Below are 25,072 nucleotides of genomic sequence, written 5' to 3' on the forward strand. Positions count from 1 at the left end.
AATGCCATTATACCTGTTCACTGTTAACTTTTCAACCTGCCATAAAGGGACTAATGAGAATGGAATAGGTGTGGAAGAGAAAACTCCTGGGCTGTTCACCATCACCAGCAATTCCAAGATCTTTTAACTTTCTAGACTACATTCTCTGGGGCCAAGTCTGGCTTTATTTGTGTCTAGTACGACCCCTGGCAGTTCCTGCTCAAAAGCACAGCTCTTGACAATTCTTGAATTGGTCCCTATTCCATGCACTCAGATTCTGTTCTAGCCAACTCCATGTGGTTCATCAATAATGGTAGCAGCATTTTAAATTTTCTTCAAGGAAAAAACACACCAGCCTTTCTACTATACAAAATTCCAGTGTTTTAATTGGATGAGCTTAAATTCATATTGGAGAATAACAAGGCTCTTAAAGACATATGCTAGGGGCAAACATTGAAAAAGCCTGAGCCTGAATTGATTCAATCTTTGCAGGTTAGTCTAACCAGTTTGCAACTGTACAGACATTCCCTCTGGACTCAGGCTAGAAGCTGGTGGGCACTAGAGCAGCCCTCCCTCCCTTCTACAGTGCTGAGCTGGGGGAGCGTGGCATGGCCAGGCCCCAGCAGGATGCTCTGATTAGGGAGGAGTATAAACTCTGACCCTGCCTTCACCATCCCAGGATTTTTCCTCCTCACTGCTTAAGGGGCAGGAGTGTTGACAGAAACCAGCTGGCACTCTGGATTTGACCCAAATCAGTTAAGTCTGACACTACATTCAACCTGGTTTATCTTAAACCAGTTTTAGTCATTCTGAAACTGGTTTACGTGCACTGAACTTATGTTCTGTTACTGGTTTAAACCAGTTTCTGATTACTTAAACCTGTTTATGTGTAATGGCTGTCCCTAGCCATAGTGTACGCAAATAAGATGGAATATGTACTGTAGGACAATGATGTTCACGCAGAGGTGAAAGACTTCTCAAAGGGCTCCATAAGAGGGTGGTTATTGAGGAGCACAGCCTTCTGCAGTTTGTGTAACAGAGTTAGCACAGGTCACACTGTGCCCACAAGTTTATCACTATTCTGAAAGCATAGGTTTCCCACATCCAGGAAGAAGTACTAACCACCAGGCTACCATGTAAAACCTGGCTTCCACTCCCTGAATTATGCAGTGAAAAGGACAATGGCTGCTGCTTTTCCTACTGAAATCAATGTTGTTGATGTTGGTCAGACATGTTCAGAGCATACCTACAAGATCAGGGACTTAAACTCTGCTTCAAATAATTGAGACAAGACGTAAGTAGAGAGCTAGGCACCTTCCTGACTATACCAGGGTGCTTTGGAGCAGGCACAGAAGCCAAGTTTAGATGTCTAGGGATGTTTGCAATTCAAAAAGAAGGTACCTAGCAAGATTTTGACCACAAGATTGTGAGTAGTCTGGACTGTTTTTTGCAACTTGGATGGCTAAATTCTGCCTAAACCCTGTTTAAGTGCCTTATGTGCCAATCTGTATCTGACCCAGAGATAGATTAGTGTAGTAAGGCCCACATCTAAAACCAAGCCAGTACTCATCTTCCAAATTCCGATTTAAAATCATGTTCCTTGACAGCCACATGTACCCAGTAAATACCATAACCTATTGCACTAATGGCTTGCCTAGTTGCCTCAGATCTGCCTTGAACAAGAAAAGGAATAGATTGCAGTCCTCTATACCATCCACATGGTCTCATAGGAAGAAATAGAGCTTCTTGGTCCTAACCTATCTGTGTAGGTTTTAGAGGGAAGAGAGAAATTTATCTCCAGTAATATTCTTCCATGCAGTAGTTATTCAAACCCTAAGGTACTTAACTGCCTCTGGTTGCTGTGATTAGTTTAACTGTGAACACCAAGGCATGCAGACAGAAATATGATATAACCAAGACTTTGGATTTTTGCCAGTCAATCCCAAAAGTAGGGATGTTAGAAAGTATTTTCCAAGTGAGAAGGCACAAATACATCTGCGCAGGTTTGTGTGAGAGCAGAATAGGATGGGCTGATAGCCACAACTTATTTTAAAGTGTTCCCCTTTGACATGTCAGGCACCCACTTCAATTTATCACCTTCAAAAAAAAAGTCATTCTTTTCATAGATTGGCCTTCTAGTCTGCTGACTCTAAAGTACAGTTTGTGAAAGACAACAATCAGCTAGAATAGCTTTTTCTCTATACCGCACAGATAGCTCTGTCCCTCTACTACTGAAAACGGCACTGTTTTAACTACTGTGATACATGGCTTTGATAGCACATTTATTTAATCTTGAATAGGGTAATTATTATCCTCTTTCGTATTAATTCTGGTCAAGTGGCAGCGCATATGCTGTATAGTCCATTATTACTACGAACGTATTCCTACAACATCATCACCCAATAAGTCTGCTTCCTGGGGCCTTGTCACACAGAATACTTAGCAACATTCAATCTGTTGAATGTTGTGTGGTATTAAAGGTAGAACTTGTTCTGAGCAGGTGCATGATAAAGTTTGGTGTGGCTTTTTCCCAATTTTCTGACAGACAAGCACAGAGGACAACACCAGTTGGCCAACCGTATCACTGAGGATGTGAATTCCAGCCCCTGCTTGGCCTGGCATAAGCTCGCCAATCCCTCATTGACCTACCATTCCAGCTAGGATCAGATCTCCAGGGGCTTCCAGCAGATGAGTAGCAAAACCAAGCACTCTAATGAACATGCACACCCCACTTTGGCAGTGTGAACCACTGGCTGTGGTAAGGCTCTACTTTGAGGATTGTGATGCTGCCATGGGCATCGAGCTTGGGCATCGAGCTGGCCCATTTGGAAGAAGTACAATGCAACACCACACAAGCTGGGGAGCTATGGGTCTGGAATTCGAAGCCACATCCTTACCTCTGGATAATGATTATCATGAGCAGTAAGCTCAGACTGGTAGGAGCAACTCGTGCTTGGACCCCAGGACAACAAGAGTGGCAGCAAAACTTTAGTATGTCCCATGGCATGCTCATGGACTTCCATGCCAAGCTGGGCACCCTGCTCCAGTGCCAGGACACTGGGCTTTGTTACCCCATGTCCAATGAGCTATGCATAGCCCTGGTGATTTGGAGTTCTTCACTTACTGGGGGGGTCTACCTTAAACTCAGGCTGAGGAACAGACTTACTTCATGGCAACCACCTGCATCCTCTACAACATATGCAAGGCAAGTGGGGGATGAGTTCCTGGAAACCAGGCCAGCTCCAAATAGATCCATGCTGGCAGAAACCCCTGGCACTTCGGATGCTGTCTCGGCTGATGAAATGCTCCTGACCAAGCATCCCAGACAGAGCTACAACTTATCAGGGAAGTCTTGGCTGACTGCTTTCTTGGACCATGCGTGTCTGGATGGGACGGGGTGCAGGGGACCTCTGTGCAATTTTGAGCCCTTCATTCACCATGCTGTACCTTTAATGTGCTTCTTCAAAACATTTCAGTAAACATCTTTCATGCTAGCTGTTGGGCTTAACACTCCTTGTTGTGGGAGGAGCTAGGGGTGACCTGAGGGGGTGCTAGAATGAGAGTGCTGGAAGATTTGTGGGGGAACTAAGGTCTTTCACCGGGAATATGTGGGGGCTGGCTGAGAGGGGGAAGTCGAGGCATGAGCTGTGAGATGGGTTGGGGTTATGAGCGGCTGAAGTCAGGGCCTCGACAGGAAGCCTACAAAAGACAAATTTCATAACCATGTAAACTTTGTTTCTTCAAATACACTTGAAAACAAGGTGCATCTCACAAGCAACTCTAATGAACTTAAAACTCTTGATGTTGTGCAAACTGTGTAAAATGTGCAATTGCAATAAAAGTGCCTTGCAGTGCTTTTGGATCCACCTAAGTCCCTTATCTAACTGGCCGTGGCTGTGAAGGTTTTTAGGAGTGCTGTGGCATGAACTGACTGGCCCTTGCAGCAGTGCATCCTGGGATGCTGAAGAACTTGAAATTGCTTATATTATCCCCATGGAGTAGGCAAATGGTAGATGAAAACATGTTCCTGAATACAATCTGGAGATGCTCCTTGCTTGAAAAGTTGTAACTTGCTACAATACTCGTCCATTTAGCACATTTTACTGCTTGAACACATGGTCACTTTCATTTTAAGTAAATTTAGCACAGATTAAGCATCCTGTGTGACATAGCCCTTGATTCTGCTGGTGCTAGACCTGGAGCCTAATTCTAGCAAACCCTATAAGATAATGTTACTGACCTAGGGTTTGCAGAACAGGACTCTAGCTTTTTACTGTGACTGACTCAAATGCAGATATACATCCCCCAGAATCTGTTTTTCAAACATTAACAGAAACCTTTGGTTTGATGCACAACTTCCTAATTTGTAGGACCCGAGGCATCTAAGCATGTATAGCTTTTGTAACAGTAAGTGATTTTCTTAGATGAGATAACTCTTATGCAAAGTTAAGCACGTGTACAGGTGTCTGGGAATGGGGCCCAAATATGATTACAGAGTGGAAATCACCAGTGTATTAGTACGCATTAAATAGAAGCTTTATTTGTGTCTTGCCCTGAAGTACATTGTAAAACAAAATCGCCTCCAATGGATGTCACACACGAGCTGAGCACAGATGCCTTCAGGAGTCACTTAGGAGTGTCTGAGAACATTGGAAAGAGTTAGGTGGAGCTGTGCTTTTCCCTCAGTCACTGCAATGCACTGAATGGAAGAAAAACATTTGTATGCCTTGTTCCCTCTGTAGGCACTTGCGCATTGGCCAGATCAACCTGAGCTTTGTAAAAAAATAATTATTAACAATCAAATAAACCTCTTATCTTGTGTTTCTGACAGCATTGGACAACCTGAGAAAATTCCACTTTCATTTGGATTCATGGGAGAACAAGGACCTACACTGAAACTGTCAGCTAATGCTGAATGGCTTGAAGGGATGTAGACCCTCTGAGATACAGAGATCCCTGGCAAACTGGCAATCACACTGGAACAGTGCAGCTGTTCACCAGCCCTACTGAAGCCTATACATTCAAGTCACAGTTAAGCAACGTAGAAAATGCAGGCAAGCTTTTTACTTCCTGTCCTTAGCTGGAAATACCAGGGATCATCATTTTTATCATAGAGCAACCAAACAGTTAATTCATAACTGCCATGAAATATCACTGGCTACAAGGCTTTTTATGAGGCTTTTTACAAGGCTTTTTATGTTTAAAGGCCAAGACAAAAGTGAGGCACATGCTCATTAGGGAGCTCCTTTTTGCTGACGATACTGCACTCACTAATGAGTGCGCTCACTAATGTGGCAGGACCTGCAAGTCTAACATCAGTCTCTACAGCCACAAGAGAAAATGCACCAACAACAGGTAAAACAGCTACAGTATCCACCATCACTGGCTGATGAATAGATGTCATTACAAGGCTTTTTAAATGTTGCCCAATTTCAGAAATGGTTCCATGCATTTGCCTCTTAATTATGGTCACACAGTTTGTTGGCCTTCTCAAACAGTTCTTAGCACCTACAGATGGTTTCCATGTACTGCTGCCACTCTATACCCTCAAGTTAACTCAACAACTCCTTTCCTTTTTTGCAGTCAGTTTGCTTACTTGCTGTTTTGTATCACAGCAATTACATTTTTCCCCTTTGACTTATCAACTCTCTGTTCCTTCCCACCTAATGGGTTTGCTTTCTCCGCTTGCACCTGTCGGATGTTAGCAATGATACGATGTTGGAATTCTAACCATCCCTATACATCATCTTAAGTCAAACAATTTATCGAGCCCTCAGTTGCTTTGCTGCTAAGCTTTCATGGTTAATTAAAGTAAAGATTATCAGGAACTCTTCTTACCTTTTCAGACAATTCTTCAGTTTGGCACTTTAAAAAGAAAAGCAAAATCAGAAAGAATATCATGGCTATTCCTCTGGTACAGGGCAGCCAGAAAATTCAGAGTTGGTTCATGCAGAGCAACAGTGAGCTGAGTTTGTTGTGATTCCTTGGGTTGTACTATTTATAATTCAAGAGTAGATGGCCACTAGAAAGTCATGCAAATCCAGAGGGTTTTGAAGATGTTATCAGGAATGATTATTCAGAAGAGAAATCCTACTGAGTGTGCACTGTTTGTTGCTGTTATTTGTATGATGGTAACAAGCCCTGTACAAATAACACAGCAAGAAAACTTGCCCTGAGGAGCCCCAGCAGAAACAGACAAGACAGCCAGTAAGTGAAAACCAGGAAATATTAGCATCCCCGATTCATAGATGAGGAGCAGAGACATGAAGGCCATGTCCAGACGAGTGAGCACATGCCTGTTGCAGCACCTCAAAGCAGTTTGAGACGCCACAAGAGGCACACGCAGAATGAAAAATTGTTCCCAATGCTGAATATTTGCAGCACAGACTCCAAATTGGATACCAGGAAATCTTAAGTATCAAAAAATAACCTGCTGGGGAAAAGTGGCACAGGGTACGCTCCTGGAGCATGCCCTGAGGCAACTGGATGCTGGGTACTCCAGGGAGATGCTCTAGCAAGTGGCCAGAATGTCTCTATGGCTTCTGTGTGGCCCTGCTGCTCCAGCCCACCCCAACCTCACAGCCCCCCCAACTTCACACCCCCTGAGGCAGTGCGCTGGAGTAAATAGGAGTGGGGCAAGGCTGCAGCAGGAGCAGCTCAAACCCAGGCTCTGTCCCTGGTAAGCAGGCACATGGGGGTGGTGGGGACTATGTGTGGGTGGACTGTGGGTGGGGGAGATGACTCAGGAGGGGTGGATTCCCCCCCAGCATAGTGCACAGCCTCCCTGCAGCAGCAGCGGCATTGGGGCACTTTTGGCTGCTCCTGGCAGAGACCCCCAGCTGTGTGGTGCTGTTTGATACCAAGGGCTGCATATGGTGCAGGGCGCTGGCCCAGCCTGCTGAAGCATGCTCTCAGACAAAACCAGGCCACCCCCTCCAACCCTACACCCACTCACAAACCCCCCGACCTCCCCCACAAGCCGCTCACCACCGACACCGCCGGCGGCATCTGTGGGCAGTCCTTGATAGCCACTGGCTCCCGCCGATGCTGCCAGCAGAGTCTGCGTGAGATTGCCAGTCGGCAGTCGGCACTCCCCTTCTCCCTGCCCTGCTGATGCCACTGTGGCTACCTGTGGAAGCTCCTCGCTCGTCACCACCACAATCCCACTGCCAACACCTGCGGGAGGTCACCATGCTGCCCCAGCCTCTGATGGCATGTGACATTCATGACACAAAGGTCACCTGTGCAGCCATGGCCCACTGACAGCTGGCCCAGAGGTGCAGGTGGCTCTGCTACAGTGCCTGTACCACAGCCCAGGTGCCCGTGTGGTCCCCATCTGGGCCTGGCAGGCATGCAACCATGGGGCTGCAGGTCCAAGGGGGTGGATGCTGTCATAGGTGGCAGCAGGTCACAGCCAGGAAGCAAACCCTACTGCCAAACTGCTGCAGTGGGTAGAGGGTGCAGGGGCCACTCTAGGGTAGGGCTGCTTCAGCAGTCCAGCTGGCACAAGGGACTAGTGTCCCTAGATACCAACTGGTGAGCCTTTGAAGCTCCTGAGGGCAAGTAGCCCTGAGCTGCTCACCAGGGCAGGTTTTTATGCTGCTGGGGCCAGTACAGGTGCTGGCGCCAGCCTCTAGCTCCCCCTGAATGAAGATCCAGGAAGAGCTGGGCAGGGTCAGTTTGCCCCAAGTGGCACAATTTGCTCCATACCAAAGTACATGTTCAGGCACATGTGCTGAGGCACAAATCTCCAGCACAAATTTGTACCGGTGCTATTTGAACTGCTGCAAGCACACGTGCCTGCATGGGTGGACATGCCCAAAAAGGCTAAATAATTTACACAGCATATCACCTTCCATGTTTGTAGAACACGGGATATTAAAACTACTTCTCCTGAGTGCCAGCCCAGTACCCAAATAACAAAGTCACCATTCTCCTTCCGAATCGGGTATAATTTTCCTATTTTCAGCTACCCAATCATGCTGCAGAAACAAAATCACATGATTCATTTCATAGACATTTGGGCTGGAAGGGACCTCGGGAGATCATCGAGTCCAGCCCCCCACCCAAAGGGCAGGAAGTCAGCTGGGGTCATAGGATCCCAGCAAGATAAGCATCCAATTTGCTCTTGAAGGTGTTCAATGTAGGTGCTTGAACCACCTCTGATGGCAGGCTGTTCCAGACCTTGGGGGCTCAGAGAGTAAAGAAATTCTGCCTTATGTCCAGCCTCAAACAGTCTTGCAGGAGTTTATAACCATTCGACCTCGTCATCCCTTGGGGCGCTCTGGTGAACAGAAGTTCCCCCAGATCCTGGTGGTCACCCCTGATAAACTTACAGGTGGCCATCAGATCACCCCTGAACCTGCACTTTTCCAGGCTGAAGAGCCCCATGGCTCTCAGCCTGTCGTTGTAAGGTCTGTTTTCCTGACCTCTGAACATGCGCATGGCTCTCCTCTGGACTCTCTCAAGCTTCTCCACATCCTTTTTGAATTGTGGAGCCCAAAACTGGACGCAGTACTCCAGCTGCGGCCTCACCAAGGCCGAGTACAAGGGGAGAATGACGTTCTGGGATTTGCTTGAGAAGCATCTATGGATGCAAGCCAGCGTTTTGGTTGCTTTACTAGCTGCAGCATCGCACTGCAGGCTCATGCTCATCTTGTGGTCAATGATAACCCCCCAAGTCTCTTTCTTCCATAGTGCTAGCCAGCGTAGCACTGCCGAGCCTATAAGGATGCTGCAGGTTTTTCTTCCCAAGGTGGACAACCTTGCATTTTTCGGCGTTAAACAGCATCAGGTTTTTGTCCGCCCATTTGCCCATTCAGGTGACTGACACCCATGTTTCAGCAGTAAAAGAGCGTCAAGTAGATTGCATTAGTTTGACATGGACTGCCTTGCACTTATTACTAGCCTGTGTTAAAATGAATATGTGCAGCTTAGTGCAGTTAGAGGTAATCTGTGGAGCTTGCTAAGCACATTCCATCAGTTATACATTCATGCAGCTAAAGGCAAATGTTTAAACATTTGGTTAATGCACCATATGTCTAAAATGTTTTAGTTCCATCTGACGTTTTTTTAAATATTTTCATTGCAGTGGTAACTCACTGAGCGTATTCATTTCTCTGGGAACTGCCTGTCCCATGTTCCCTTTTGCCATAGCATTCTTAGGCCTGACTGCCATGATGTCTTAATTTTTTGGCTCACTAATCTAATTTCATCTAATGTAATTGGTTTGGCAGCTCTATTAACTTTTTTTCTATGTAGGTGCTAAATGAGGCAGAATGTGTGCGTGGTATGTGAGGCTGCCTTCTTTACTCTGCCCATTTTAGAGGATGGTTGCAATTTGCTGGACAGGGACAAGAGAGGCAGGACAACACAGTCCCCCTGTGCAACTCATCTGGCAGTCAATGAAGGTGGGTAAATTTGCAGGGAAGCCTATTGGTGAATGATGGCACAGTGTAGGTCAGGCTCAGCTTTGCACATCCCGTTAAGGGTAACTACAGTCTATGAAAACTGTAATAAAGAGACTTTGTACTGACACACATCCAGACCCAGGTGGTTGATGAGAAGCAGGTCAATTCTGTTCAAAAGACTGCCTGTCCGTGGGGTTCCCTTTAGGCATTAAAACATTCTGGTTTGTAGAAGCTTTATGTTGGGCTCATGAGTTCTGAAGTCATTTTTGACCCAAAACTACCCATGAGCAAAAATCATTATCAGTTTTGGTTAGTCAATCTATTTTCTTCAAACATAAGTAGTTCCCGAGATGTAACTACCTGCAAAGTTTAAGAAAGCAGCAATATCATAACAAGCTTTGGAAGCAAAGAAACGTTAGCAAAAAAAGGTCAAAATCTTAGATTGGCACAAGTGTTTAATGACCTGCAAATCAAAGGCAGCTTAGTAGATTTTTCCCCATACGTTGCAGAAACACTTCCTTTGTTCTCAAAGGGAGTTGGTCATTTTTCCAACCAAAATGATATTCTAAACTAAAATGATAAAGGAATTAAAGTGAGCCTTTATTGTGCAACCTTAACTTTAGAGATTGTGTTTCTGCATAAGGATTTTTGATTGTTGTACTAGAGTCAGTGCCAATATTCCTGAGATCTTAGGCCTCTGTTTGCATATCTTCATTCAAGTCAGTGGTGTTATGCCAATACAGAATTTGGCCGAACATCTTGGTAATATTGGCTCCAAGATTTAGTTGACTTCAGTATAGTTATTTCAACAGAAAATATGGCTTACCATCCCTTGTATGCATGGTTTCTATCCAGGGGAACAGTTCTATTAATACTCAGTTTAATTGTCCCCTGCCTTACATGGGTGAAATACTTATGCAAGACAATGGAAAGTGGCTCTCTGTAGCTAATGGAGAAATTCAGTTCATTATGTTTTGTAAAACCTTATTGTTATAACATTCCAATTTAAGCATCATATTAGCTCCTTTTAAACAGCAGTCATTTTCCAACTTTTAAGTGAATCTGAACCTGGCTTAATTCATATTATTGATTGTTGAGTGCCAGCAGTTCCCTGGTGCAGTGGGAGAGCACAAAGAAGCTGATGACCTCTCCTTAATCCTAAAACCTGCTGTGTCTTAGTACAGTCCCTGGAATACTTTAGAGCAGATATAGACCCACACTATGGACTTTGGAATAATCTCAGTTCTGTGTTCCCCAGAACTGACATGTGAATTATTGTGTTTCAGTCAGATGGGATAGGATTTCCAAAAGCCTTCAGCACTGGCCAACCTCTGTTCTTATCAAAGCCAATGGGGATTTTATTGTTGGCTTCATTGGACGAAAGTTAAAGAGAAATCCAAGTGCCTTTGATAATCCTCCCAATGGAGAAGTAGAGTGAGGCAGGATCAAATTTTATATACACACACTTATTTATATAAAATCTAATCCTGCCTCTTTGAAGCAGGGTGATTTATGACTTGTGTGCATAAGGCCTGTTTGCATGTTAGAAGGATCAGGCCCCCAAGGATAAGAACATATGAATGCATCATTATCCCTACTCATACATCAGCAGAGCCTTCTGGGCTGCCATTTTAAATATTTTGGATTGCATCACTTTGACAGAGGAGTAAAGCTGTATACTCTACTCTTCTGAAAGACTTTGCTTTATACAAACACTGTTAAATGACTACCTGATAAAGTAATCAACCTGTTTAAAAGAATAAAAGGCCTGTGTACTGAAAGGTGACATATAATTATTGCCTAACCTATTAAAGAAATAAACCTGCTGTAGTCCAATTACACCTTTGCTATATACAATGAAATGGCTCTTAAACAATTCCTCAATAAAGGAATAAACCTGTCATGAAAGAAAAATTTATTGTTCATCAAGGCTATGCATTCAGGAAGCAATACTGCTGTCAGGGTCATGCTGGCAGTAACTCAACGTGCAATTAAAGGAAATTAGAGGGAGTCTTCATTATATTTTACGCTCTCTTTGTTGAGTTACCAAATGTATATCAGAATCACTAACTTCCACCAACAAAAGCTTATTCAAGAGAAAATGAGATTATGAGAAAATGAGAAAATATATTTAGCAAACACAAAGAATATGGCAATTTTTGTATGTAGGCATTTGTAGCTGTATAAAGCTCAGTCCTGAAGTATAGAGTTGAATTGTGCCCTCAGTTGCATCAGTGGAAAACTAAAGTAACTTAATTGCCTTCAGTACCACTGCAGTACTACTACTCCAGATTTACACCTGTACTATGGAGAGCAGAGTCCAGCGTATTGTCAATAAGAAATATTCAGAGACGAGTTTCGAACAGCCATCTGTAATTCTGTTTGTAGTTCAACAAAGAAACTCGGAGGTGAAATAGTTCTAATGATTTTCAGCTATAAAGAGAATTCCCCAATCAATCTTTGCAAAAAAGACACAGTGAATAGAAAGAGTCATACCATAGGCTTTGGGTTAGCTGAGCTCCAAGTGAAAATCACTGGGAAAAAAGGTCATGAAATAGGCTTAAATATTGATTGGATGCAGAGTCTTATTCTGAAAAGTTTAAGCTGTATATTCCCCTGAGCTTCTCCAATTACTAAATCCTTTTCTACTACCCCTTCCAGGCTACACTGGCAATTCTGCTTTTCACTAACTACTCATCTAATCAAGCAGTAATTAGCATGATTTTCTTTGGAGAAAAATTAAAAATGACCCAATGACATAATTACACAAGGTACACATTTAATGTGGGAAAGAAACACAGCAGGCTTAAGAACTGCCATTTGCAAAATGAGTGATGCTTCTCCCTTCGTGGGCCTTTGTGAAGATCAGTGGAACAATTGCTCCAGATAAATATGATTCCTGAATCATTTAACAATCATTTAAAGGAGAGCAGGTTCTCCTTCTAAGTAATTAGAGGCATGATCAGAAATCACAGAGCTGCTGAGCAGGGAAAGTGAAGCTAGTTATAATTCTGCTGCTCCACAACAGGGAAAAATTGCCATATAATTAAGCTTCCCTGTGCTTTTATGGAAATATTTATGAAACGAGAACATCTTTTAAATAAATCACAGGTCTGTTTCATTATTCTAAAAATGTTGCATGGACAAAATATTCACTGAGCCTTGATTGTTAGCCTTGTTCTGAGATTCAGCCATAGCAAACAGTCAAACACGGGCTGTTAAAATGCTGAAACTTAAGTCAGTACTACAGAACATTTTTTTATCTTGTTACTTGAATCTTGTTCACAATATGGATCCTGATTGTCTCCTCCATACACATCAGTGAAAGGGACAAAACTTAGGGGACCAACAAAGAACACACTTATTCCAGAGTAAATTGATTTGACCCTGTAGTAAAAGTGGAGTGGATATAGGATGCGCCATCTTGCAGTAGTGTAATACCCTTTAGAAAGCCATACACTGATATGAGTTACACTGTTATTCAGGTTGTATCCGTTCCCCCAGTCAATTCCATAAATCAACATAAATCACCTTTCTTCAGCGTAAATCACTCCCCACCCACCCCCACCATCACCACCTAGGGACTGGGTGCTGTAATAGCATCACACCTAGCTTCCGAAGCACGTATACTTAATACTATGGAAAAAATGTACTACGGGTTAAAGCCAAAGTAAATTACTCCCTAGTAATTGCATTGTGCATCCACACTCATAATGAGAGCTCAGTAAGTGGAATGGGGAGCTGTGCTTCTACAGAATTGCCTTCCCTTGTCCCTGACTCCATGAGAGCTTCGATTACTGTGTGCATTACTGGTCACCCAATTTCAGAAAGGATGTTGCACAGCTCTAGTGGGATCAGAAAAAAGGGAAAGGTCATGACCCATGATTAGATACATGAAAACATCCTCATACCAGGAGAGATTGGAAAGACGGAGATTATTTCACTACATAAGAAGACAAAACAGGCATGCTATAAGAATATAAATAAATGATTGAATAGAGAAGGCTGATTAGGTGCTCCTGTTAACCCCATCTCAAAACACAAGGACACGATATGGTCAATTAAATTAAAAAGTGAACCTCAAAACCAATAAAAGAAAACCTTCTCATATAATGCTGATAGAATAGACCATTGCCCTCAGTGCTACATGCTGTCACCAAAGGCAAGATACTGAAAGGAATTGAACATCTACATGGATTTGAAGAATATCCAGAGCTGCCCTACCTAATTATAACCACAATTATGAAAGGGTATTGAAAATCATAAGACAGGCTTATCCTCTAACTCAAGGGGGTGCAAAGTGAGAGATCCGGCCGGTGGCTGGACTCCATTGCCCAGCAGCCCTTGCCCACATTGCTGTGGCCAGTTTCCATGGAGACCCCAGGCTGTGACAGTGCGGGGCCAGAGTTTCTATGGAGACTGGCTCAAGCAGCGTTGGCTGGGTAGGGGGCTGCTCTGGGGCTGGGGCTGGGCTAGGTTTTTGCAGCGGTGACAGTATGGTCTGGAGTTGAGGAAGAGCCATGATCCACTACCTGCACACCCCTGCCCAGGGCGTGCAGTCTACCATCAGTGTAGGCAGGGGCAACACATAGGGGGTCCATGTGGGTGCATGTGCGCCCCCTGAGCGTGGCGGTGCACCCCCTACAAAAAGGGGGTGCACCGCCGGGTCCACAAGTGGTATACCGGCAGTGTCTGTGGGTGGTCACCGACCCCGGTCAGTGCTCGCCACTTGCCCCCCGCCTCCCCCCAACCACTGACAACGCCGGTGGCATCTGCAGGAGCTCCCCTGCTCACCACCGCTGTGCTCCTGCCACCACCAGTGCAGCCATACCCCCCCAGCAGCTGGGGACACACGTCACTCATGAGAGTAGGACTTTATAGAGCTATTCAGCACAGCTCAGGACAAACCACAGAGTCATTTTAATATTGGAAGAAGGAGGCCTTTATTCAAATGATTAAATCTATTATATTAAATATCCATTGATGATACACACAAGTTTACTGGCATTAAGATGTGCTCTGAAAGAAATCAGAAGGAAAAGTTGGTTGAATAGGGAGCTAATGGACAGAAACTGACCCCAGAAGGGACTGGAAGGATTGGATTTAGGTAAATTTAAAGCAAAACAAGGCTCTGGGGAGCTTTGCATTCAAAATATGAGCTGGAACTAGAGATCCTCAATGGAGGGCAGAGAAACATTAAGAGAGAGAAAACAGGGCCTGTCTATCACAATAGATTCATTCTTGCCTTGCTAAATGGATGCACTTCTGAAAGAAGGGTGTTAAATAAAGAATAATCTTAGTATTTTTATGGAAATGAGAAGGAAGTGTAGAACAAGCCCTTACCTATTCACTGATACGCTTGCCTCACTACTTCTAGAAAATGTGGAAATAATCACCCTAGAGACTAAAGGAAAGTCATCAACGTATATTGTTCCCATTTGATTTTTCATCATTTCTGTCTATCTCCTGCCACAAAGTGTCTCCATTCATTAACAATGAATCTAGTTGGGAATTCATAATGAAAACATTTCTTTAAAAAAATAATATTAGCTCTGCAATGTTGCATCCCATGGATCTAAGATATTTTTCATATCATATGCTGGTAGTCCTTTGGAATAAAACTTAAACAACTATAGTTTGAAAAAATAACCATGGATCTCTAGCATTTAAAAAAATTTAGTTATCACTACTGACCTCAGATGCTTAAGCTTCTAAGACACAGAACAATCAACTCTTCAGATAATTATTTAAAGGACAGCTATTTGTTTTATGTTTTTAAAATGATAAAGTGATAATAAAGCGAGGATTCTTTTGGCTCAGAGTTAATGGTCACCTCATTGTTACCCCAGAGACTAACCACAACTCCCCAAAACACATGGTTTGTATCACATCCCTGTGTGCACATTGTGCACAGGGCTATAGACAGACTTGCCTTCAAGGCCATTACAGTCACTTGGATCATATAAGCTTGTTATTCTGAAGCTCTGAAAAATAAACAATTAGATATTAACACAAGGTTTACCTGGTGTGTCCGACCCTTACAATGGTGCTCAGCATTGGAAGCAGATGCAGGAGGAATCAATTACTGATTACCTTTCTGTTGCTTCTTGCCCTCCATTCAGTGATTGCAAAGCATTTGACAGTCATTAATACATTAACGTGAAGCTCTCTGTCTGGATGTCTATCTGGCCTGAAGTTTATACAGCAATGTTCACTATGGTTCCACTATCACCATGTTATCTGCATGCTGATTCATGGTCTCTTCTTGCTCTCCTTTATGAAAGAGGAACCAGAAAAAGGGCATATGAACATAAGAAGTGTTATACTGGATCAGACCAATGGTCCAGCTAGTCCAATATTCTGCTTCCAATAGTGGCAGGAGGGACAGCATTCAATGGGGTATATCCATGCATTACCCTCCCTGACATCCTCCATACTGGTTTAGAGATGCCAAAGGAAAAATCTCCAACCATTCTGTTCAAAAGGCATGAATAGATCTATCATCCATTAATTTAGCTAGGCCCTTTTTGCACCTGGCAATGCCACTACCACCTCCTAGGACAATACATTCCACAAGTTAACTATGGACTGCATTAAAAATACTTCCTCTTGTTAGCTTTAAAACCTGTCTCCTAATTTCAGCAGGTACCACATTGTAGTATACTAGAATTCTAGTATTGACTTTGTCCACACCCTTCATGATTTTATAGACCTCTATTATATCCCCTGCAGCCTGATCTTTTCCAGACCAAAGATTCCTAACCTTTTTAAGTCTCTCCTGAATCATCAGGGATATGACAATTGCTCCATACCCTGATGAATCTGGTTACCCTTCTCTGTGTCGTTTCCAATTCTACTACATGGTGACTGAGAGAGAACTTCAAAAAATTAAAGCTCTCACGTGATCAACAATTGTAAATTCTCTTACACAAAGAAATAAATACTCCATATAACCATCTATTACAAAATCCGTAGATCTACAAATAATGAAAAGTGTTTTGAGTGACACTTCTCCTTCAGAGAAAATGCATTCTAATGTTCAAGTTATTTTACCCAGGTTACACTGGAGAATCTGAGGGACAAAATGATCCTCCCAAGGTCACCCAAGGACTGCCCATGCCAGAGCTGGATGTAAAACTCCATGACTGCTACTTATTAGACTAAATATCACGGTTTCACTCTTCACTGCCCAATCTCTCCCATGCATTAGCCATGGCCTTGCAATGTAAGTCTGTCTCCAGGGTGCTTTATATTCATGCTGAGTTCTACTCTGGCTATCGATTAGTAGCTGAACTATAGAAATCCTGTGGCATGACCTCAATACCAATGGCAGAATATGTCAAAAAGACAGAAGTACAATGCCCATGCATTAGCAAAATTTGTCTTGAATAACGTAAAATGAAATAAAATGTATAGCTGGCCCCATAGTCTGTCCCTCATTTGGGCTACTAGAAAAGATAAGCAATGAAATATATAGGCTCTGAGAAGGGTCCTGGACATGGGAAACAAGTGGAGTATAAATATGGGAATATTAAATCACAGTATTGAGCTTGCTCAATTCCTTTGCACAGCTACAGTTTCCACAACCGAGTGTTCCTCTGGATTGGAAAAGTCTAACTAGATCAATGAAGTAATTATACTAGGTCATTCTCGGTCATTTGACCAAACACATGTTCTTAAACACATGTTGACTATATTGCTTTCAATTGCTTTAATGTTACATATTTAGATCACAACCTTTTGGGGTACTAGTCTTTGGGGAAAGCCCTCCCCCAAAACTCTTCTTTGCTGTCTGTGTGCACAATGCTCAGTGCAACCAGGATTGTGGCCTCTGAGGGCTACCAGAGTACAAACAGTATATACCTAGCAGCTACTCTCTGACTTCAAATTCTGACTTCAAATTAACCACAAAACCATCCGTTTTCATATCTTTCCCATCAACTGCATAGGTTAACTCCACACTAAAGCTCTGATCCTATGGTCAGTTGTATGTGGACTGATATTTATATGCAAATAGAGTGTATGCTTCACTGAAGTCAACAGGAGCTCTACTATTAACTTCAGTGAGGTCAGGATTTCATCTAATAGACTTCGGACAAAACAGAATTATACTGAAAAGAAAACCAAAGAAATCTGATTATCAGGAGAATGGTGCCAATGTGATGGACCTCAGGGTGTTAACAATACTGAATGCAATGCTCATATTCATGTAAAGAACATTAGCAACTAAGTTGCTGAGGTGTAATTCAGCATCAATGGAGATTACAGTTTGCATCAGTCAAGAATCTGGCTCAATGTTACAAAGAAAAAGTAACATAAAACTAATTTGCATTTATTCTGTAGCCTGCCCTTGCAAAATTATATTCACCTAGTGAGAGTAATTTTAATTGACTAGTGAATACATTTTCCCCATGATTATCAACCATAGGAGCAGAAGGCAGACAAATAGATCTTGTAGCTGGATCAGCAAACTTTCAGAATGATTTTCCAAGGCTGCCTTCTTTCTCATAAACACTATATTTTTAAAGTAATTTTATAGCACATTACTGCACTTAGTAACTTTAGCCACCCAACATGTCACCAACAAACAGCACCTGAAGTTTTTAAAATATTATGTTTCCTATTTAAAGATCCCCAATTCAATAGCAGAGACCATAGGCTACAGAAAGCATCTGCATGCTTTCAAAAATAAAACAATGTCATGTGTAAATAGGAATGACATATTCCATTCTTTAAGCAGAATGAGAACAGAAGCTATGAGGAAATAAGACTATAAACTTTAAAGTATATGATGACAATACTGTTCCCCTCCACAACTTCTCCCTCAATGCTTATCACATAAAGAGTTCAATAAATTCTTACAGTCATTTGAAAATGTCTTCACTAGTTCTGACATGCTACAAAGGTCATCTAACAGCAGCAAGAGATGCCTGACTTGATTTTTCTAGTGTGTCAGTGAAGGACATCTTTATTTTGCACCTATTGACAAGTAAAAAAGCATGATTTTTCTCTGACATGAAAAAAATATGACTCAAGATCATTAGCAATTGTGACTTATTCTTCACTTTCCATTGAATCAGAGAAAAGTATGGCTGGATGGGACTTTTGGAGGTCATCTGATTCTGGGTGCCTTCATTCACCCTTAGCTCCCTAGCTGCTAGCTTCCCTGTTGCACTGAGCCACTCAGACACCCCTGGCTGTAGGCTTCCCCAGCACTGATGGCTACACTGTGCTGCATCACTCCAACCCCAAGCCAAGGACAGGGACAGGGACAAGGGCAAGGGCAGGGGCAGGGCCAGGAGCAGGAAGGGAAAGACGGGGGTGGGGGAGACAGGATCATCCCTATCCAAATCATCCTGTATGTATCCATTGTCTAACCACAAGGCATAGATAACACCCTAACCTGCCAGAAGTAAGTCAGAGGGACAACAGCAGTCAATGTCCTGCTGGTATAAGGGTTGTTAAAATACACTTGAGACAGTGGCACCATGTAGGGGGTGCATGTGGGTGTGCGTGCACCCCCTGCACATGGCAGTGCACTCCCTGCAAAATGGACACTGTCGGCAGCACCTCTGGGTAGTAACCGCTTGCCACCCTTGTCAGTGGCATCTGCAGGTGGTTCTGGATCACCCATGGCTGCTGCCGCCACTGCCAGCAGCGCCTGTGGGTGGTTTCCGACCCATGGTTGGTGCCCGCCATGCCCTCCCACCCCACCACCAACAGTGCTGGCAGCATCTGCAGGAGCTCCCCACTTACTGCTGCTGGACTCCCATGCTGGTGCAGCCATGCCCCCAGCTGCAGGGGGCACACACTGTTCATGGCTTGAGAGATCCAAGGAAGAAAGCCATGTCCCCCACTACAGAAGAAGACTGAAAAAGATCTGTACCAATCCGACCCTGCGGTAAAATTCCTTCCTGACTCCAAATATGATGAATCATCTGACCCCAAGTGGAGAAGCAAGACCCTCAGGCCAAGAATTTCCAGGTTTAAGTGTCAGCAAGAGCACTGACACACAGTGCTGTAGCAATGAAGTTTGCCAAAGCCCGCAGCAGCAGCCCTTACTCAGCGTGCAGATTCAGGGGGAACATGCTCCCCCCATTCTTGCCTGGAAGTGCACGCGGTGGTGGGAGTCCCCCTTCCCCTATCCCTGTGCCCCAAATGAGCTACTCGCAGCTCTATCCCGCACCCCCACCTCCCAGCTGGGCAGTGCCTGTTGGCGCTCCTTCACTTTAGTACTCAGGGCAGTTGCCCCGCTTGCTGCCCCCCCTTGACACACCCCAGTCAAAATCCCCAGCCACATTGGCTGCAACCAACACCCAATGCTTCTGACAAAGGTGGGGGGGGGGACAAAACAAAACAGAAACCCCATACATGTAGCAATAGTCAAAGCAGCTTTCTTCAAGTTCTGTTCCCACCTCCTTGCTTACATTATTTGTAAGAAAATGGCAATTTAGTTGTTAGCAAGAAAGAAGCTTTATATTTAGTGATTTGCAGTTTATATAGTAATAACCACAAGTTGAAATAATTGTTCCATCAAGTACTCACATAAGCTGTGAACTTGGTTGGCTGCCCAAGGCTCGAAGTAGAGGGTGATGAGACAACTAAACACAGCATTTAAAGCAGTGGTAGAAAAAAGCAGTTCAGCATTTCATTCAGCGCTTGGGCCAGAGCATCACCTAAGTGGGGGATGCATACATAAAGTGAGAGACACACCTGTGTCTGGATTACCTACAGTTAATTTTAGGCAGCTCCTGGAGCTCTTAACCCCTGGATTGTACAGACAACAATTAACACCTGAAACTAGTTTTAAGCACACCTTAGGTGGCTTGAAGTTACGTCACTCCAGAGCAGGTTTATCTCTGATCTGTCACCCAGCTCACGTTCCATTTATGTGTGGCCACTCCCCAGAGATGAGCAGCCCAAATTGCAGTCAGTCCTCCAGCATCCCAGGACAGAGTGTAGTATCCCAGGATACTACCTCACCCTCCTGTTCTGTGTTGACAAACTATCCACCCCTTGAACGCTGCTGCCCAGGGGGCAGTTCTGACACCAAGCCGACTCCCCCTCCCAGCCCCAGGGGTGTGCCCCCCCTGCAAACAGCCTGCAGAGCACATGCCAGCTAGCCAGGGCATGAACAGGCCTGGGAGTGGGGTCTAGGGGATTGGGGTGGGGAGGGGAAGGAAACAAGGTAGGGGGCTGGATTGGGCTCCCCATGAGCTGGGGCTTCCTTTCTGGGGCAGGGGCAGTAGCTCCCCCACAAAAGTACCTTTCTCTCACTCCTCACAACCATCCCAGAAAGCACAACCAGCACCCTCCACATGCAAATCCCAATTTATTAAAACAAGAGACCTTCTTTAATTTACTTACCCTTTATTTATTTTTAAAGTCTTTTTTTTTCTTTTCCTTTTAGCCTCCAACAGTTGATTTCCTGCATTTCACCACCTTTCCCCCAACCCCATTTTCTGTCCACCTCCCATTTCATTACCCAGTCCCACTGCATCATCTCTCTGCTTCCCAGCTTCATGTCCCTCCCTCCCCAACCCACCTCTCACATACGCCCACCTAAGCAGGGATAGGAAGAAGCATGTCCTGGCTCACCCGCACTAGTGGTGCCCAGTCCAGACTGCTCATCAGCCCTCTAGTGGCAAGTCCGAGCTGTGCAGGCAGAGGATGGTCAGAGAAGCCTTGAGGTGTGACTGTCCCGACATTTGAGCAGCTCAATGTGCAATGTGGAACAAAGTCCAAACACTCTTCTGCTAGAGCTCCATATAAAAACATTTCAGCGAAGAGTGAGGAGTTTGGAGGGCCGAGGTGTAGTTGTAGCGGTACCACGCAGAGTGTTCAGACCCTACATAGAGATCAGATTATGGGGCGCTAAGAGATTTTGGAGCAGCAGGGATTCATTCTGGATGCCTTCTAGCACAAAATAGCTAGGATTATGTCTGAGCTGGCTGCTGCCATGCAGACCAAGTGCCTTCTCAATTTCAATGTCAGCCAGCATCCTTCACTGCAGATCTGGATGTGCTGTGGCATCTTTAGCTACAACCTTCTTGGCCGCTGAAAGGAAATATTATTCTACAGTTGGCCTGGGTTCTTAATACTTTCTACATGAGGGCAAGAAGTAGTGAACTGGAGTCCTTGAAGAAGCTGATTTAGAGATGTGTGTTCCAGAAACCAGCTCCTGTCACTGACCATTGGTCTAATTCAGTGATTCTCAGCAAGGCTGCCATGGCACCCTGGGGTGTCTTGAGATCCTTTTAAGAGTACTGTGGGGTGCCATGCAATGTTAGCATGGTTAGGTGTGCAAATATGATTCAGAAGATAAACCCAGGACTTTCAAATAGGAATCCATAATGTTCAAAAAAATTCTGACCTGCTGTGGTCTTCTTGAGTTCTTCCAGTAGAAAAATTGCCATATTATTTTTCCACCATTAGAAATGTGTGAAAACTAAATGAGAGGCACCTTAGGTCTAAAAATGTTGAGAACCACCCATCTAATTGTTGGTTCCAACTTTCAGGGAAGGTGAACCAGTGGCTTGATTGGAGGGACAGGGAGGGATACCAGTAACACCTTGCAGCCTTCAGCCCAGGATGCCTGAGTGGCATGGTGCATTGGGGGAGCTTGCAGCCAGAGAGCTAAGGGTTAGTCACGGGGCCCAGGTACATGTGCAGCAGGAAGGTGCAGAGCGTAGGATGGAAGGGTGCCCGGGTAGGGGGAAGGTGCGGAGAGCAGCAGGCGGAGGCAGAAGGGCATCCCTGCATTACTACATGCAGTCTTTCTAATCATCTTCCATGAGAAGTAACAGCCGTCTAGAACAGAAGATGTGGTTGTCAGTAGGACAGGCAGAAAACATGGAAAAGGCAATAAAGTTCACTAAAACTGTTATATTGTGTATGGTTAGGATACAAGTAGGATACAGCCTCTTAAATCGTGGATGGCATGGACACATCCCTTTGCAAATACCTAGCTTGTCCCTCCAATGAATGAGGAACTCACATGAGCCAAGATTGTCCTGGGGAAAGGTATTTCCTCTCATTCACAGGTACTTCAAGTAGGACAATGAACTTGCAAGTCTGTAGGCTCCCAGTTCCCTTCTCTCCTGCAGACTTCCTCTGTGACCTTGGACAGATCATTTGACTTTTCAATGTTTTAGGATATAGGCAGCCATAACAATTGTACTGATATAAAACAATACTGGTCTAGGCTTGTGCGGCATAACTGTTATGTCTTACATTCTATTGCGGTGATACCAGTAGATCAAAACTATTAAAGTTCAGGGTTAAAGTTACAGTGTTGCCTCTAACTTTTATCTGTTATGTCTGCATGCCCCTGCAGTGATACCTAGTAACAGCCGATATGCCTCCCCAAACTGCAGGTCCACCTGCCTTATAAAGCAGGTAAGTTATAGCCTCAGTCCCATCCATAAACTGAGACAAACAATATTTCCCTTCCTCAAAAGGGTGTTATGAGAGTAAATGCATTAAAAGGATGGAAAGGAACTTATCTTCTATAAGGAAAACTACAGAAGCTATGTTTAAGTTGGATGGAGGGGGAGCTGTTGATAAAAAGTGTTTCTTTGAAGGAATTAGAGAACATCTGATTTACTTCATAGTTCTTCTACTCACCAATATTAAAGTAAAAAAGTCTAGAGCATCTTAACCTAAACCTCCTGTATTTTCAGGTCTCTTACTATGGCTACCAGACTTCCAATGAAGTCAACATTTTAGAGAACAGCTATATTAGAAAATAATTTATAAAGGGGAAGGAGAGAGGAGATGTTGACTGTGCTGCAAAAAAACAATCAAGAGCTCTTGTGCTCCTACTAAAAGGAGTGCAGCAAATTCAGCTTTAACAAAAACTAATCAAAGATAAGAATATAAAAGTCATAAAAACATCAGGTACTGTACTGCAGAGGATGGGGAGAATTTATAAAATGAGCTGGAGAACATAAAAAAAAGAAAAAGGGAAAGCAAAGTCAAGAATGAAATGAAGATCACATAAAAAGTTAAGATAAATAATGAAACATTTTTTCAGCTATGTAAGAGGAAAAGAGATCATCAGAGGAATCATTAGGGTCTCCCAGAGATAGGAGAACAGAGTCTGGATGCAACCAGAGGTAGACATTACAGAAAAAGTAAATGAACTTTTTGCTTCACTGTTCATAAGGGAGGATGATGAACTGCTGCCAAAGAGAGAAATGCACTTTCCAGAGGCAGAGAGAGAGAGAGAGAGAGAAAATGAAACCCCAGAAGAACTGAAGGTCAAACAAAAAACAAGTTGCAAAGAAATTCAAGTTGGAGATTTCTGAGGGACTGTGAGGGCTGAATGGACTCCTCATGCCATTCAGGAGGATGCAGCAAAGGGATGGGACCCCTTGAGCTGAGGATTGTAGATGTTCCTGAAAGGTTCCTACTGGCCAGAAGGAAGGGAAGGCTGTTAATTAGATTAAGAAAGTTAGAGCATTGTGCATAAATGCCTTGAACTTCATTAAAAATAGGAAATATTGGCCATGCCAACTAGAGGCAAGATTAAGGATCCAGAGATATATAGTCGGACTCAAGAAAGCAAGGATAATAAAACATAGAGGCATTATGCTTCAGAGGGCTGAGCATAAGTGAAGGAGCAAAGAATCACTCAATTATAATCTCGCTGCCTCGCTGTATGGGGTCTTGGGGAATGTTCATGGTAACCATCTTGCGCCTTCGGGGTTTTCATTTATGTACCGAGGTTATGATACTATTTGCCTGTCTCATGCAGGAGAGGAGCCAGTGGAGCCTTCTGCTGCTAGGAGCTGCTACTGAAGTAGGGACTTCTGCACTGGGAGAGAGGGAATGGTAACAGTGGCTATATAATGCGCAGACCCATGTACCACACACAGGTAACTGTATAGGTGTGCTCTGTCCACAGATCCAGAACTGTGCAGGAGAAATACCACCCACTCGGAGACCCAGATCCCCACCAAGAGAAAAAAAACTGAAGAGAAAGGAAAGCCAAAGACTCCAGCCAGCAGGAACAGCTGCTGAAGCTGCCAAAGTGAGGACCTTTGACATGCAGAGAGCTTCCCGCTGTTCGGCTGGACTTTCTGTGCCCTCTGCTGACTGGCCATTTTCTCCAGCCCTGTGCTTTCCTCTCCCTCCCAGTCTTTTCACCTCAGCTGCAATCCACACCTGCCCCTCAGACCTTCCTTTTCCCTTCCCATGTCCTCCCTCCCCCAGCGCACTCTTTTTTTAACTCATTCCCTCCTACCTAAACCCACTGCCCTGAGCAAAGAAGGAACTACTGCTTTTGCGTAGTTCAGTCTGCCTTCTTCACCCTGTTTCCTGTCTAACTAACATTTTAAATTGTTTGGGTAAGGATCATAGGTGGCGGAAGAGGGGGTTAACGGGGCTAAGTCCCCCTCAAACATGGGGCAGCGGTAGGGCCACAGGGCAGCCCGGCTGAGGGCTTCCGGCAGCTGCAGCAGGGGTGGGGAGGGAGTGGGGCTGGAGCTGCGGCTAGGGGAGGGCTGCACAGCCATTAGGGCATGGGACTGAGCCAAGAGTGGCTCATCACCCCCCCACCAGCCTTTTCCCCTCCCTCCGCCCCTTCCCCTGCAGACTTTCCTGCCTGGGGAGGGCGGGGCACACACACACACATGCGCAGTCTCCCCCCATTTTTTTTCTTCCTCCACCTATGGCAGGGA

At 44.3% G+C, this 25,072-nt stretch overlaps 1 long non-coding RNA gene across 2 annotated transcripts in view; it reads left to right on the forward strand.

Annotated features, from left to right (window-relative positions):
• The window catches only part of LOC149869572 (uncharacterized), an 87,681-nt gene extending 62,975 nt beyond the window's left edge, over positions 1 to 24,706 (forward strand). Inside the window, exon 4 of one of the 2 annotated variants that reach the window (XR_016441113.1) lies at positions 24,298 to 24,706. This is a non-coding gene — a long non-coding RNA (uncharacterized LOC149869572). Of the gene's footprint in view, positions 1 to 2,524; positions 2,781 to 24,297 lie in introns of those variants that run through there. The other variant, XR_016441112.1, reaches the window with a different exon arrangement.
• Positions 24,707 to 25,072: the final 366 nt, after the last annotated feature.

Source organism: Crocodylus siamensis, chromosome 3 (genome assembly GCF_052110815.1).
Source record: "Crocodylus siamensis isolate JL-2025a chromosome 3, ASM5211081v1, whole genome shotgun sequence".
NCBI lineage: Eukaryota > Metazoa > Chordata > Crocodylia > Crocodylidae > Crocodylus > Crocodylus siamensis.